This window comes from Tenrec ecaudatus, chromosome 2 (genome assembly GCF_050624435.1).
Source record: "Tenrec ecaudatus isolate mTenEca1 chromosome 2, mTenEca1.hap1, whole genome shotgun sequence".
In the NCBI taxonomy this organism is placed as follows: domain Eukaryota; kingdom Metazoa; phylum Chordata; class Mammalia; order Afrosoricida; family Tenrecidae; genus Tenrec; species Tenrec ecaudatus.
The window spans coordinates 8,385,184-8,398,874 of NC_134531.1; the positions used below are offsets into that span (position 1 = coordinate 8,385,184).

Below are 13,691 nucleotides of genomic sequence, written 5' to 3' on the forward strand. Positions count from 1 at the left end.
TCACTGGATTGAGGAGGAGTCACAGAAGTGCCACGCGGAATGAGGTCATTGACATGCTTCCCAACCACAAGGTGAAGCAGGCAGGAGAAGAAGACCCGGATATGCTCAGGCTGCTTTTAATTCCCACAGCAAATGACATAGGAGGTGGCCTCCCACCTCAGGCCCACGAGGAGAACACGCTGATGGGAAGTTCTTACAGGGCTGGAGACCAGAGAGTCATCTCCTGGTTTCTGTGCACTTTCTGGGATGCACCTCCTCTCCCTCCACGTGTCCCTGCTGCACAGAGAGAGGGGACAGGCAAGGGAGGGTGTGTGTTTGGGAGTGTGCAGGTTCACAACTGACCTGAGGGTCTCATCCTGTCCACGTCCATACCCGTGGAGCATGAAGCCAACCACAACTCAGTCTACATGCCAGGTTTCAGTGTTATCTTCTGGTCCCCAAGGGGGTGTCGGGGGTGGCAGGGGAGGGGAAGGGCAGAGGGTTCAGGCAGTTTGCACTTTGCTACTAACCAAAAGGTTAGCTGTTCAAACCCACCCCACTGTGCCATGGGGGAAAAGGTACCTGGTGATCTGTTTCCATAAATGACAGACAAGCCAAGCTTCTGAAGCGTTCCACTCTGGCACACGCACGGTGAGGCAGCCTGAACCAGAATTGATGACAAGTAGGGATGCAGGGTTTGGGGGTTTCAATGGGTGGCGACCCTCCAGTGCACGCACTCAGGAAGCCTCTCATCCACAACATTTTTGGCTGTTTGCCTCCCCTCCGCCCTCTGCTCTGCCCCGATCCGTTGGCAAGGCCTGGCATTTTGCAGTGAAGGGATAACTTAAGGATGTTGAGTGACAGGAATGAAGCCAGGCGGCAGCCTCTGTGTGAACTCCTCGCATGCAGCATGGCTTTTGTCACATTTGTCCCAGAGCTTAGATGCTCAGTGGCATCAAAGGCATGAGCCGCGGTGCATGGTCTATCTTTGGATTTGCCCGCCAAGGAGGGCTGCTTCAAGCAGCTGTTTGCTGAGATAGTAATGCTGATGTTACACCTGTTGACAAGCGGGCCCCTAGGCCTTTGAAGTGGCTCTGATGGTTGGAGGAGGTCATGTTACATTCACGGCAGAGGGTGGAGAGGCATGTAGGCAAATGGACCCACCACTTAATAACTGCCAACAGGGCACATTGGGCTCTCACTCTGTCATGCTGTCAGTCTTGGGAAACTCTTGCCCAAGGAAATAGCAACTCAAAATGTGTTTCCTTTCAGATCCTCAGCAAGAGCAGCCCTGCCCTGCCTGTTGAGAGACCGTGGCCAAGGTAGGCTGGGCCAAGGTCAAGTGTAAAAGCACCCTCAGCCCCTCCATGGACTCCTGGCTCTCTGAGCCCATGACACTGTCACGTCACAGTGGGACATCACCTATTAACTTAGGTCTAGAACTCGATGAGATGTAGGTGACAGCCCAAAAGTTGTGATGTGACCCCCCAAACCCAGCCAAGTTTGGAGACCTGCACAATGTGCTGAGGACCACTGGGCTAAGACTAGGTGCCCAGAACGTACCCAAGAGTCTGTCCACTCCTTGCAAAGATGAAGTCCCTTGGGGAAACAAGTCACCAGTATTTTAGAGAAATTCGAGTTGACCATGGGTTGACAGGTTGGTCCCTGCCACCGGCAGAGACCTGGTTGGAGTAGAAGCCGTGAGTTGCAGGGAATTTCTGTCTGATTCAGGACAGAGATGGCTGTGAGATCGCATGTGGCACAGCTGACTCGTGATTGGGGCTGATGCACTGAGAGCCACCTGCTGGGACAAGTAGAGCCCAGAGCCACCAGGGCAGAAGAGGGCAAGGAGACCAAGGGAAGGTGGGGGAGAAGATGATACATGCCCCTGTGAGATGTCCTTTTGTAGGAAGGTGGAGAGTCTCCATGTCACAGAGCGCCTAAGGCCAGATGCGCCTGGGGGTCCTTGTCATTGTAGCGTTTTATCTGATCAAGGGCTAGAAGTATCTTCAGCAAGATTCTGCTGACATGATATGTGTGTCGCTTGACCGTCTTCATATTCCACTAGATCATATTCCTTTGGAAAGGGCCATGAAGATGGGTCCCTTCTAGTCAGATGACCAGGTCGCTGTCTTCCAAATCTATTGGCATGGACGAACACATGCTTCAATGTGTTCAAACCAAACACAGCCACTACATGCAGAGAAAACCACCATGCAATTTTGCTTATGAATATATATGAAAATATTAACAGAATCAAATGACCTATTATACTGACGATGGTGCCGGCGAGGAATATTGAAAGTCCCATGGACTGCCAAAAAGCACAAACAAATCCGTCTCGAAAAACATGCAGTCAGAATTCTCCTAAGAGGCAAGTATGGCAAGACTCGGTCCCCCATCTTTTTGACATGTCGTTAGGAGAGACCGGGCCTCAGGGAAGGACTTGGTGCTTGGTAACATGGAGGGAAAGAAAAGGCCCTTGACAAGATGCATTGGCCCAGCGGCTGCAACCATGGGCTCAAACACAACCGTTGCGAGGAAGGCGCAGGCCTGGAGGCTGGTTCGTTCTGTTGTGCCAGGGGTTGCTAGGAGGGTGGAGCCCACTCCTTGGCACCTAACAACAAGGTGCCCCCGGCCCAAGCCATGGCCCTTCCCCCCCTCATATGCATGTATTGTTGGACAGTGAATAAGGAAGGCTAGCAAATTGAAGCCTTTGGGTGATGCCGGTTTAAAGAACATGTAATGTGTCCCAACTGCCTGAAGAACAATCGAGTGTCTTGGGAGAAGTGCCGCCAGAAGGCTCCTGAGAGGCAAGACTTTGTCTCCTGCATTTTGGACCTTCTCTTGGGAGAGGCCGATCTGTGGGGGAGGCCATCGTGCTTGGCCAAGTGGAAGGACACCAAACCAAGAGGAAGACTGTGGGGGAGAGAGATGGGCACGGGCCTAACACCGCGAGCTCAAAGCACGCAGGACGGTGAGGACGGTGTAGAGCCAGGCAGCTCCTCATTTTGTTGTACAGAGAGAGGGTCACTGAGCCAGAACTTATACAACAGCCCATAGCAACAGCTGCGGGGTTGGCACCGTGTCCATTTCTTGCCCTCCAGTAGACCCCTGGTTTGAACCCCACCAGCCAGTTCCACAGGGGAAACCTCAGCAGTCTGCTTGTGGACAATAACAGCCGTGGAAAGCCTCTGAGTTGGCTCTACTCTGTTCTGCAGGATCATGACAAGTCAGAAGTGACTGGGTGGCAATGGTTTGGGATAGGCTAGATATTTTACATGCATCGTGCCCAGTCCTTAGAGAAATCCTATCAAAAAGTTGCCCTCTGTGATGAGTGTCGAAACAGAATTCCATAAAGACCAGATGGATTTTCCAAACTCTTGAAACTAGTCCATTGGAAAAAGTCCGGTTAAAACCCAAGCCTGTTTGATTCTAAATTCTGCTTTCAATCCCCACATCTGTCGCTGTCTGTCCCGTAGAATTTCATAAATTCATGAGCTACATCTAGGCTCATGCCATCCAATGTTCAAGGTGCTCGATCACTTTATCTGAGCAAAGTTGACAAGGTGAGTGACCCCACCCCCTACCCCCACCCCTGGGTTTTCGCCAACACCTCCCTGTTTAGTTTCCATGAACTGGGAGCCCAGCTCGTTTTATTAGCCAAAACGCTACCTTTAGCTGAGACACGTCATTTCAAGCATGTGAAACCAAACCCAGTGATGACTGACTGCCTATGCTGGCAAGGAAAAGAATTCAGCCAATCTCTCACAGGGTCACACCACACTGGAATCCACTGCTGGCATTGTCGTGGGTGATTCCAGACATCCTATATTCAATTCCATTTTGGCTAACAAGAAAACAGAATCAGATCCTACAATGAAAGCAAAAAACAAAAATGCCAAAGAGAGAGCGGAGTCATATGATCCATAAATTAGGGGCATAATGTCTATCTAGTTCACTGACACCCTACAAATCAGTCAAAGGACTTTGAATTGATGCTGCAACACACCCAATGGTGCCATTCCCACAACACTGTCAAGTCTCATCAATGAGAGAGGACTCGAGATGCGACCACTTTTACCAACCATTCAAAGCATCTGTTCCAATTTTCCACACAGCTCCTTGAGTGGGAAGCTCATATGCTGAGGTGTAATGGAGGCTCCTTAGTATTCAGAGCAGCCTTGGTGTGGAGAGCTTCTCCTTACAGCTCGGAGGAGATGCCAGAGCCACATGTTTGCTCCAACCCTCTGGAAGAGCAGTGGCAGACTGGAAGCAACACAGGGGCAGCCTACCTGGGTTCTAATGTTCCCCTGCCTGGTCACATACAGTATGGAAAAGGAGGTGGCATTCCGTGGATTCTAACCATAGGTTGACAGGAAAATTAAAAAGATGAAAAAATGAAATTGGTTTTAACCATATACCTTGAATTAAAGATGCTAAATTCAAGATGTTGGGTTGAGTTGCTTTCTTAGGAAACAAAACCAGCATGGTGTATATGTATAAATGTGTATGTGTGTGTGTGTGTGTGTGTGTGTGTGTGTGTGTGTATCAACCAAGTAGTCCAGCCCAGTCCAACTCAAGCCCATGGGTGAGATGCCAGCCGAGACCCTCAGACTCCTCATGCATCTGTCAGACAATGAAGTAGCCAGGTGAAGTGGGAAGCAGGGACCACAGACCGGTGAGTGCAGAGTAGTGTGGATCCAAGGCCTGCAGGAACATGGAAGGGCACTACAGCTCCCAAGGATGGCAGGTCACATCGCCACCACCAGAGCCAGATGCCAAATCCGAGCAAGCAGGAAGGTGAAGGTCCAGAGAGAATGTTCTCAAGATCCCTCATCAAAAGGCCACATCCTCAAGGAGGTGTCATTGGTCTGTGACCTGATGGATGGGCCGGAGTCCACTCCTACTTTCACACAGGTAAACCAAATTGGCGTGAAACTTAACCCTCACACTGCCCAATGGCCTATGGTCATCACAGACAAGAGTCTGGGGACAGTGACTTTGATTTGTGCATTATTGTGCCATTGACCAAGTGATGTAAATTTTTGGAGTCATAGTTTCTTTGTCTACAAAATGAGACAGGTAGTCACACCCTTACAATGACATTGTGAGAATTTAATGGAATAAAATGTAAAAAGGGTTTAGGTCTGTGCTTGTGTGCTGGCAGCTCTTGATAATGCTAAGTGTTTACTGTTCCCTCTTTAGATCCTCGTCATCATAATTATACAAATGTGCACACAGAGAAGAGAAAGGGGTTTGAGAGCAAGCACACAGGCTCAGCATCTCCTGGACAATGGAATCACAAGTGGTTCTTATTCTCTTGTAGGCTGTTGTTGTGGTTTGGGGCCATGGAATTGATTCTAGCTCATTGCAACAGAGGAGAGCCCTGCTCAGCCCTGCACCCTCCAAACCAACCTTGTTACGTTTGAGCAGTAGCACTCTGAAGGAAGCTTCCAGAAAGGCAAGTCAGATTCAGAAAAGGATGCAGAATAAAAGCTCTCACTGCTCAGATCAGATGGATCGTGGTTGAAAGCAAAGAACAGCAGAAAGGTGCTTGCTTGTGTTTTATTGACTATGCAAAGACACTCAACTGTGCGGATCATAAGAAATTCTGTATAGAAGTGAGAAGAGTAGGCATTGCAGGGCAATGAAGAAACTGTACATAGACCAAGAGGTGGTCATCTGACCAGAACAAGGGGAGTCTGAATGGTTTAAAATCAGAAAAAAAAATATGTATCAGAATTCTATTCTCTCACAGTACATATTCAATCTGTTCACAGAGGAAATAATCCGGGAAGCCGGACTATCTGCCGAACAATGCAGCATTGGGTTGGAGAAAGGCTCAAGAACAACCTCTAATATGCCAAGGCCGCACCTTGCTTGCTTAAAGCAAGAACACTTGGAGCGCTTACTACTGAAGATAGAACACAGCCTTCAGAACGGATGACAACTCAATGCGAAGAAGACAAAAATCTTCATGACTAAACCAACAAACAGCATCATGATAAAGGGAGAAAAAAAACTGAAAATGTCAAGGATTTCTCTTTACTTGAATCCAAACGCCCCCACCCCACCCCAAATTAAATGTACTGCATTGGCCAAACCTGCTGGGGGGGGGGGAAGTAAATATATCATTTTGAGGACTAAGGTTCACCTGATCCAAGCCATGGTATTTTTGATTGCCTCATATGCCTATGAAATTGGACAATGAATGAGGAAGAGAGGAGGCGAATTGATGCATGTGAATTATGGTGCTGGAGAAGAATATGGAAATCACCATAAACTGGCCATAGAACAAACAAATCTATCTTGGAAGAAGGACAGCCAGAAGGTTGCTTAGAATTGAGGATGGCAATACTCTGGTTTCTCTTCAGATCATATAAATCTTTTGCCTTTTACTAAAGATTTCCATGGAGAGAAACAACTCTGAGCCATTAACCAATTTTTTAAGATCTTGCTTATTCAAGGTTTACTTTGATGTTATAAAAACAAACAGCCACAAAAACAAGAAGAACAAGAACAAGAAGAAGAAGAATTGAGGATGGCAAGATGTGTTCTAAAGTACTTGAACCTGTTAACCATTCCTGGAGAAAGACATTAGGCTTGGCAGAGGATCAGTGAAAAAAAGGAAGACTCTCAACAAGATGGATTGGCCAACTGGCTTCAAGAATGGGTTCAATCATAGCAACAATTGTGAGGGTGGCCTGCACCTAGAGGTATTTCATTCTGTTGTAGATAAGGTCACTGTGAGTTGGTGCTGACCTGAAGGCACCTAACAACAATATTGCTCAGCCGTGCTCCAACCTGTAATCAAACCCTCTGCTAGAATGCTATACTGGCCCCAACTTTTCTCCAGCTATCTGTGGCTGACAGGACCCTGCACAGGATCCCCGTGATTCATGTCAATCAATCCATACCTTGGGCGAGAGGTAGTAAGAGTCTAACATGTTGAAGAGTCAGGTGCAACTGTGGTTCTTCTTCCTACATGGCTGTTCCCCGTGTCCTGAAGCAGTGTGTTCTCACCATGCACGTTTCCCACTTACTTATCTGACTGCCTTCTCTGTGGGGACACATCTCGTTGTGAGCGTCACCATGGCTGAGAGGTGAATGTTGATGCCGTCATAGAGCACTTGAGCTGTCAGACCCTCAGGGGACAACTGTGCCTCTTCCTGCCTGTGTCATCAACAACATTCCACACACGTGACACAGTCACACTCTGAACTGAGGACAGGCTTAGTGTAGCAGCTCCCTATTCTAAACAAGGCAGCCTCCCCAGGGGCAGTCTCCCTGCCAAGATAAGCAATGTTGAAGGAAAACTATGCACCGTGTTAGGGAAAGAGACACCAACCACGTCTTAATCATTCATCCCCCACCCCACCCTGAGTCCCTGAATCTTATTAAAAACATATTATTTGGAATTGATATACATGATGTTCAAAACCATCAAACAAAAGTATTTTCAAGATCCAAAAAAAGGATGAGGGAGAGGGGTCTGTTCTTTGTGCCTGACATAGAAATGAGTGATGGGAATACAGACAAATTCAAGTCCACGGATGATTTGTGAACAAATACCCTCTTTTTTTAAAAAGTCATTTTATTGGGGGCTTCTAAAGCTCTTATAACAATCCATCCATCCATCCATTGTGTCAAACTGATTTGTACATTTGTTGCCACCATCATTTTCAAAACATTTTCTTTCAATGAGCCCTTGGTATCAGCTCATTGTCCCCTTCTCCACCCTCCTACTCCCCTTCCCCATAACCTCCTGGTATTGCTACTCTTATTATTGGGCCTGAATGGTTTCTCTGTCCTGGATTCCCTGTGTTTCTAGGTCTTATCTGTACCCGTGTACATGTTCTGGTCTAGCTGGATTTTTAAAGTAGAATTGGATTCATGATAGGTGGGTACGGGGCAGGGGGGAAGCATTAAAAAACTAGAGGAAAGTTATATGTATTGATATCCATGCTATACTGCTCATCACTGACTGGCTCATCACTTCCTGTGACCCTTCTGTGAGGGGATGTCCAATTGTCTGCAGATGGGCTTTGGGTCTCCACACTGCACTCCTCATTCACATTGATATGATTTTTCGTTCTGGGTTTTTGATGCCTGATACCTGATCCCATCGACACATCATGATCACAGAAGCTGGTGTGCTTCTTCCATGTGGGCTTTGTTGCTTCTCAGCTAGATGACCACTTGTTTATCTTCAAGCCTTTAAGACCCCAGACACTATATCTTTTGATAGCCAAGCACCATTAGCTTTCTTCACCATATTTGCTTATGCACCCATTTGTATTCAGCAATCATGTTGGGAAGGTGAGCATCACAGAATGCTGCATTATTAGAACAAAGTGTTCTTGCATTGAGGGAGTACTTGAGTAGAGGCCCAATGTCCTACCTTAATACTTAACATATAAATATATGTACATTGACCTATATCCCTATCATTATATATAAATATATTTACATATGTACATGCCTGTATTTAGACCTCTATAAATGTCCTTTGTCTCCTAGTTCTTTCCTCTATATCCTTTTACTTTCCTTTTGTCCCACTATCATGTTCACCCTTCATTTGGTTTTCGGTAATTCCTCTCAGCTACATTGCCCTGGATCAAGCCCCACCAGGCATCCTATACCCTCCTCACCATTGATTTTAGATCACTTGTTGTTCTCTTGTTCCTGGGTTAGTTGACACCACCCCCTACCCAAGAATACCCCTTTGTGATTCATACATTACCCTCTTACTTGTAAACCTTAATAACCATTTGGACAAAAGAGGACTTATCTCAGCTGGGGTCAGTCTCTGATGTTGAGGGGGGAAGGTGAAGACCAATCAGTCCCTTCCATATAGCATTGTTCTACAGTCACCTTAAATCAACAGCCTAACATCTCAGTGTTATGTTCCTGATTGGTTGCTCTTGACCTAATTTCTAACCAGCCCTTGATGGTGACCCAGGCCCTATACTACAGACAACCAGGACTTTTGACAGTGTGCACAACATCCCCAACAGGCCACACCAAAAGGTTTTAATTTTGAAACACCACTGTGTGAGTTGGATTTTATCTTAAATGCACCTGGATCCGATTTAAGGAACTGAACTCAAATGTCCATGAGTTAAAGCCATAGTGTGAGAAGAAGTGGATGGCTGCTGTCCTGAGGTGATGGGTTTGGCAGCCATTGGACTTTTGTTCAGATCTCTTGTTTTGACAATGGCTCGATGAATGGTGACTCAGGACTCCCACGGGTTTTCTATTTTCATGCTTTGCTTCTTAATGACATGTCTTAGCCCAGCAAGCATGATCCTGCCTCTGTGAATGAGCATTGTTGAAAGCTTTGCCGTATCTCCAACCCTCATTCTTTGCATACATGGTTTTTGAACACTTACATGTTTGGTCAGCAGCCCATGTATTGTGGTCTAAAATGTCCTCTACAGGTAAAGTTTCCTGTTGTAAGCAGTATTTAGAATTCTATAACATTGGCTAAATCCTTGATGCTATCAATAGAATTGCCATCTGCCCAAGGATGATCTATAAGGTTCCCCAATTCAAGGATAGTGATGTCTCTAAAGTGGACCAAGGGCAGATAGAAGCCTAAGATGCCAGCGTTTCTCCTTTTAGGTGTCATTGAGTTAGTTCTGACCCACAGTGACCCTGTGCACAACAGAAACAAACACTGTTTCTATACTCGAGCCCATTAGTGCAGCCACTGTATCACCCCATCTTGGTGAGGGTCTTCCCCTCTTTCGCTGCCCCTCAACCAAGCATGATGTCCATCTCCAGGGACTGTTCTCTCCTGACAACATGGCCAAGGCTGGCCATCGTTGCCTCTGGAGCACCCTAGCGGTACCTCTTCCAAGACAAATTTGTCAGGCGCTGGTACTTTCAATATTCTTTGCAGCACACTTCAATGCATCAGCTCTCGGTCATCCTTACTCAACGCCCACCTTTTACATGGATATGAAGAGATCCAGTATATTTTGGTTTGGGTAGGTGCACCCTAGTCTTCAAAGTAACATACTTGCTTTTCAACACTCTAACGAGGTCTTGTGCCATAGACTTACCCAATATAATATGATGCTTCCCTGATCGTTGATTGTGGATCCAAGCAAGACAAAATCCTTGACAACTTTAACCTTTTCTCCATTTATCATGATGTTACTTATTGGTCCATTTGTGGGGATTTCCTTGATATTTATCAGCAAGTGCCTCAAGCCTTCACTTTCAGCTAGCAAGATTGTGTTGTCTTGTCTGCATATGGTTAATAAAACTTCCTCCAATCCTGATACCACATTCTTCTTCATATAATCCAGATTCTCTAATGATTTGCTCAGCATACAGATTGAGTAAGTATGGTGAGAGGATACAGCCCTGATGACATGCCTTTACTAAATGTAAGCCATGCAATATTCCCTTGTTCTGTTCAAACAAATGCCTTCTGATGCATCCACAAGTTCCACATGAGCACAAGAAAGTGTTCTGGAACCTCATTCTGCTCACAGCTATTCATAGTTTATTATGATACACACAGTAGAATACCTTTAGTAGTCAATAACACACAAGGAAGCATCTTTCTGATATTCTCTGCTTTCAGCCAAGATCCATCCAGCATCAGCAATCATATCCCTGGTTCCAAATCCTCTTCTGAAAACATTATGTATACCTATTAAAAATAAGGCACTTCTGCACATCAAAAGACTTCATCAAAAGAGTAAAATGAGATACCATGGATTGAGGAAGAAATCATTAGCAATGACACAGTGGACAAGTGATTAACTTCTAACATCTATAGAACAGCAACATCTCAGTAAAAAAAACACCCACAAATAACCTAATTGAAATGTGGGAAAGGACATGAATAGACAATTCACAGGGATGACACTTGAATGACTGAGAAACATAGGAAATGCCCATGATCACTAGCCACCCAGGAGATGCAAATCAAAGCAATGATTAGATATCATCTTACACCCACAATGTGAGCCCCATTCGAAAACAAAGAGAACAACAAATGATGGAGAGGTTGCAGAGAGATTATGACTCACACACTGCTGGTGGTTTTTGTAAATAGGTACAGCCATTGTAGATAGTGACATGGCAATACCTAAAGTAACTGGCAGTAGAAATACCATACAACCCAGCAATACATTTGCTGGGCATATACCCCAAAGAGGTAAGAGAAAAACACAAACAGATGTATGCTCCCGCAGGTTCTTGCAGCACCGTTTGTAATAGCAAGAAGCTGGAAACAACCCAAATGCCCATCAGTAGAAGGATGGATAAAGGAACTCTCTTACACACACACACACACACACACACACACACACACACCCAGAATACTATGCATCGTTAAACAATGAAACACATCAGGGCATGGATGGACCTGGGAACCATTATGCTGAGTGAAGTCTGTCCATCAAAAAAGGACAAACCCTGTATGCTTTGACTGCTATAAGAATAAATGCCAAGACAAAGGCAGGCTTCTGCTCTCAGGTCATGTAATCTTCGATTCCAATCTTCAAGCAATACAGTGGAGAGCCTGCCTGGTGCCTATGAGCCAGGTAGCACCCTCTTTACATGTACATCTTACAAACCACTTGGACAAAGGAGACCTCACCTCACATTTTTCAAACCGCTCAATTGCTGCCATACAATATTGGGCTACGGTCACCCTAAATCAACAGACACTCCTACAAGAGAGAGAAGCAAACCTTACTGGAAATGCAGGTCAAGATTTGGGGAGTGGGGTAGGTATGTCTCTGAGAATGTGATTACACTTCCACTGGTAGGGGGTAAAGCGGTGGAGCAACCTCCCAAGTGGGGGTGGAGGAGCTTAACAGCAGGCTCCAAGGGAAGACATACAGTTATCATGTTCCTAATTGGACACGTTTGACCTCGTTTCTATCCAGGTGTGGACTATAGACTACTGGGATGTTAGACTCTGTGCTTTTGAGGTGCACAACATTCTTCCTAAGTCACACCAGAGGGTTCTAGGTGTCTTTACCTCAAACTCACCTGTGGCAGATTTAAAGAGTGGAAATACTCCCTGGGCCTTAGGGCTGAAACCCCCTAGTATGAGAAGCAGCTCTCCCAAAGTTAGGGCATTGACAGATGCTGGGCTTTAGTTTGGATCTTGTGCTTGGAGGGCACCCAGGGAATGGTGGCCCAGGACAACCACACATGGACTGTTTTAATGCGCTCCTTTTTTGTTGGGACATGTAGAAGTCTGGTAGGCATGGCTCTGCCTCTGGGAATGAGTATTACTCAAATGTTCACCCTGTCGCCAGCCCCCATTGTTTGTGTAAATAGTGCCCAGTCACTAAATCATTGAATCTGTACAAGTCAACAATTCACATATTGTGGTTCATAGTTGGCCTATATAATGTCCTTTTCTCAACAGTGTTTTAAATTCTATACCATAGGCTAAATGAATGACAATTAATAGACTCCTGTTATGCCCCACGGGAATAAAATGATGATGATGTTTCTAAAGTGACCCAGAGACATGGATTGGGGGCCCACACTTAATTCCAGCCCCAAACTAAGAGTACTTAGTTCTTATGACATGACCATGCTAAATGCTCGCCCTCGTAATGAGATCACTGAAGGTATGGATACTGCAGCCAATCATGGTGAACAAACCAGATAGCTCCCGGGTATCAGGAAGAATAGCAGCGGAGTCTTTCAGCCTTGTCTTCAAACAAGTAGCCATGTAAGTGCAGTGGCAGCTAAGTCCCTATGGAAGAAGCACACCAGCCTGTGTGACCCAAGGATCATAAATAATGAAGTCCACATCTGAAGAGGGGAACGATCTCAGAGGTTAAATTCTGAACACTTGGATCGTGGAAGCCCCAGGTCCATTTCCAGGGTCCCTACATGATTAAACCTCTAGAGAATCCCCTCTGAACACAATGCAGGGATCTGAATAGCCGTGCCACCAGAGAGCATGGCAAAGTTGATTATGCCAGATATCGTTAGATTTAAATGAAATACTGTATCATTTCATCTCCCTTTGACCCATTTCAAAGTTATTTCAGACTTTAATATTTTCTGCTTTTTTTTCAAATGAGGTTTTTCTCTGTTTTATTCTGTCATTGTTGGGTTTTGTTTAATTGTTTGCTTCCTGGGTCTTGTATTATTTGCTGCATATGAAATGATTAATAATTAGCTAAAGACATGGAGGTTGGGGGGGGGTGGGAAGCTAACAATAAGTATGAGAAGAAAATCTTCTGAGACTGATTGTGACAATGACCGCACAACTCTTCTCTAATATCCTGAATGATCAGAGTGCTATGGGCATTGTGTGCCAATTTTAAAAGGGGAGGGGGACAGCAAAGGTGAAAAAACAACAACCGGGACAGGTAAATCTATAGAGACAATGACTAGAATGGGTCCTTGGGGCTATGGCAGGGGGGGTGGGGGAATGGGGAGCCAATAATAGCAGGTACAAGGAAGAAGAAACTGTTCTCAAATCAATTGTGGTGATGACTGCGCAATCCGTTTAATATATTTAAGCCCTTGAATTGTATGGTACGTGAATTACATCTCAATAAAACCAGGGGGGAGATTTAACTCTTTGGAATTAGAACAACAACAGAGTGCTAATCTTGTGAACTGATCTCCCCGCCTTGAATGGAACTGGCCCAGTAGATTCCCATCCCCCACCCCTTGTTGAAGGTCCTCTAACAAGACTAAGGTAAGTGTCA

At 45.6% G+C, this 13,691-nt stretch overlaps 1 non-coding gene across 1 annotated transcript; it reads left to right on the top strand.

Annotated features, from left to right (window-relative positions):
• The first annotated feature begins 6,336 nt into the window (after positions 1 to 6,336).
• Positions 6,337 to 6,452, top strand: LOC142441905 (U5 spliceosomal RNA). Its single transcript, XR_012783186.1, has one exon. It is a non-coding gene; the product is annotated as a U5 spliceosomal RNA (small nuclear RNA).
• Positions 6,453 to 13,691: the final 7,239 nt, after the last annotated feature.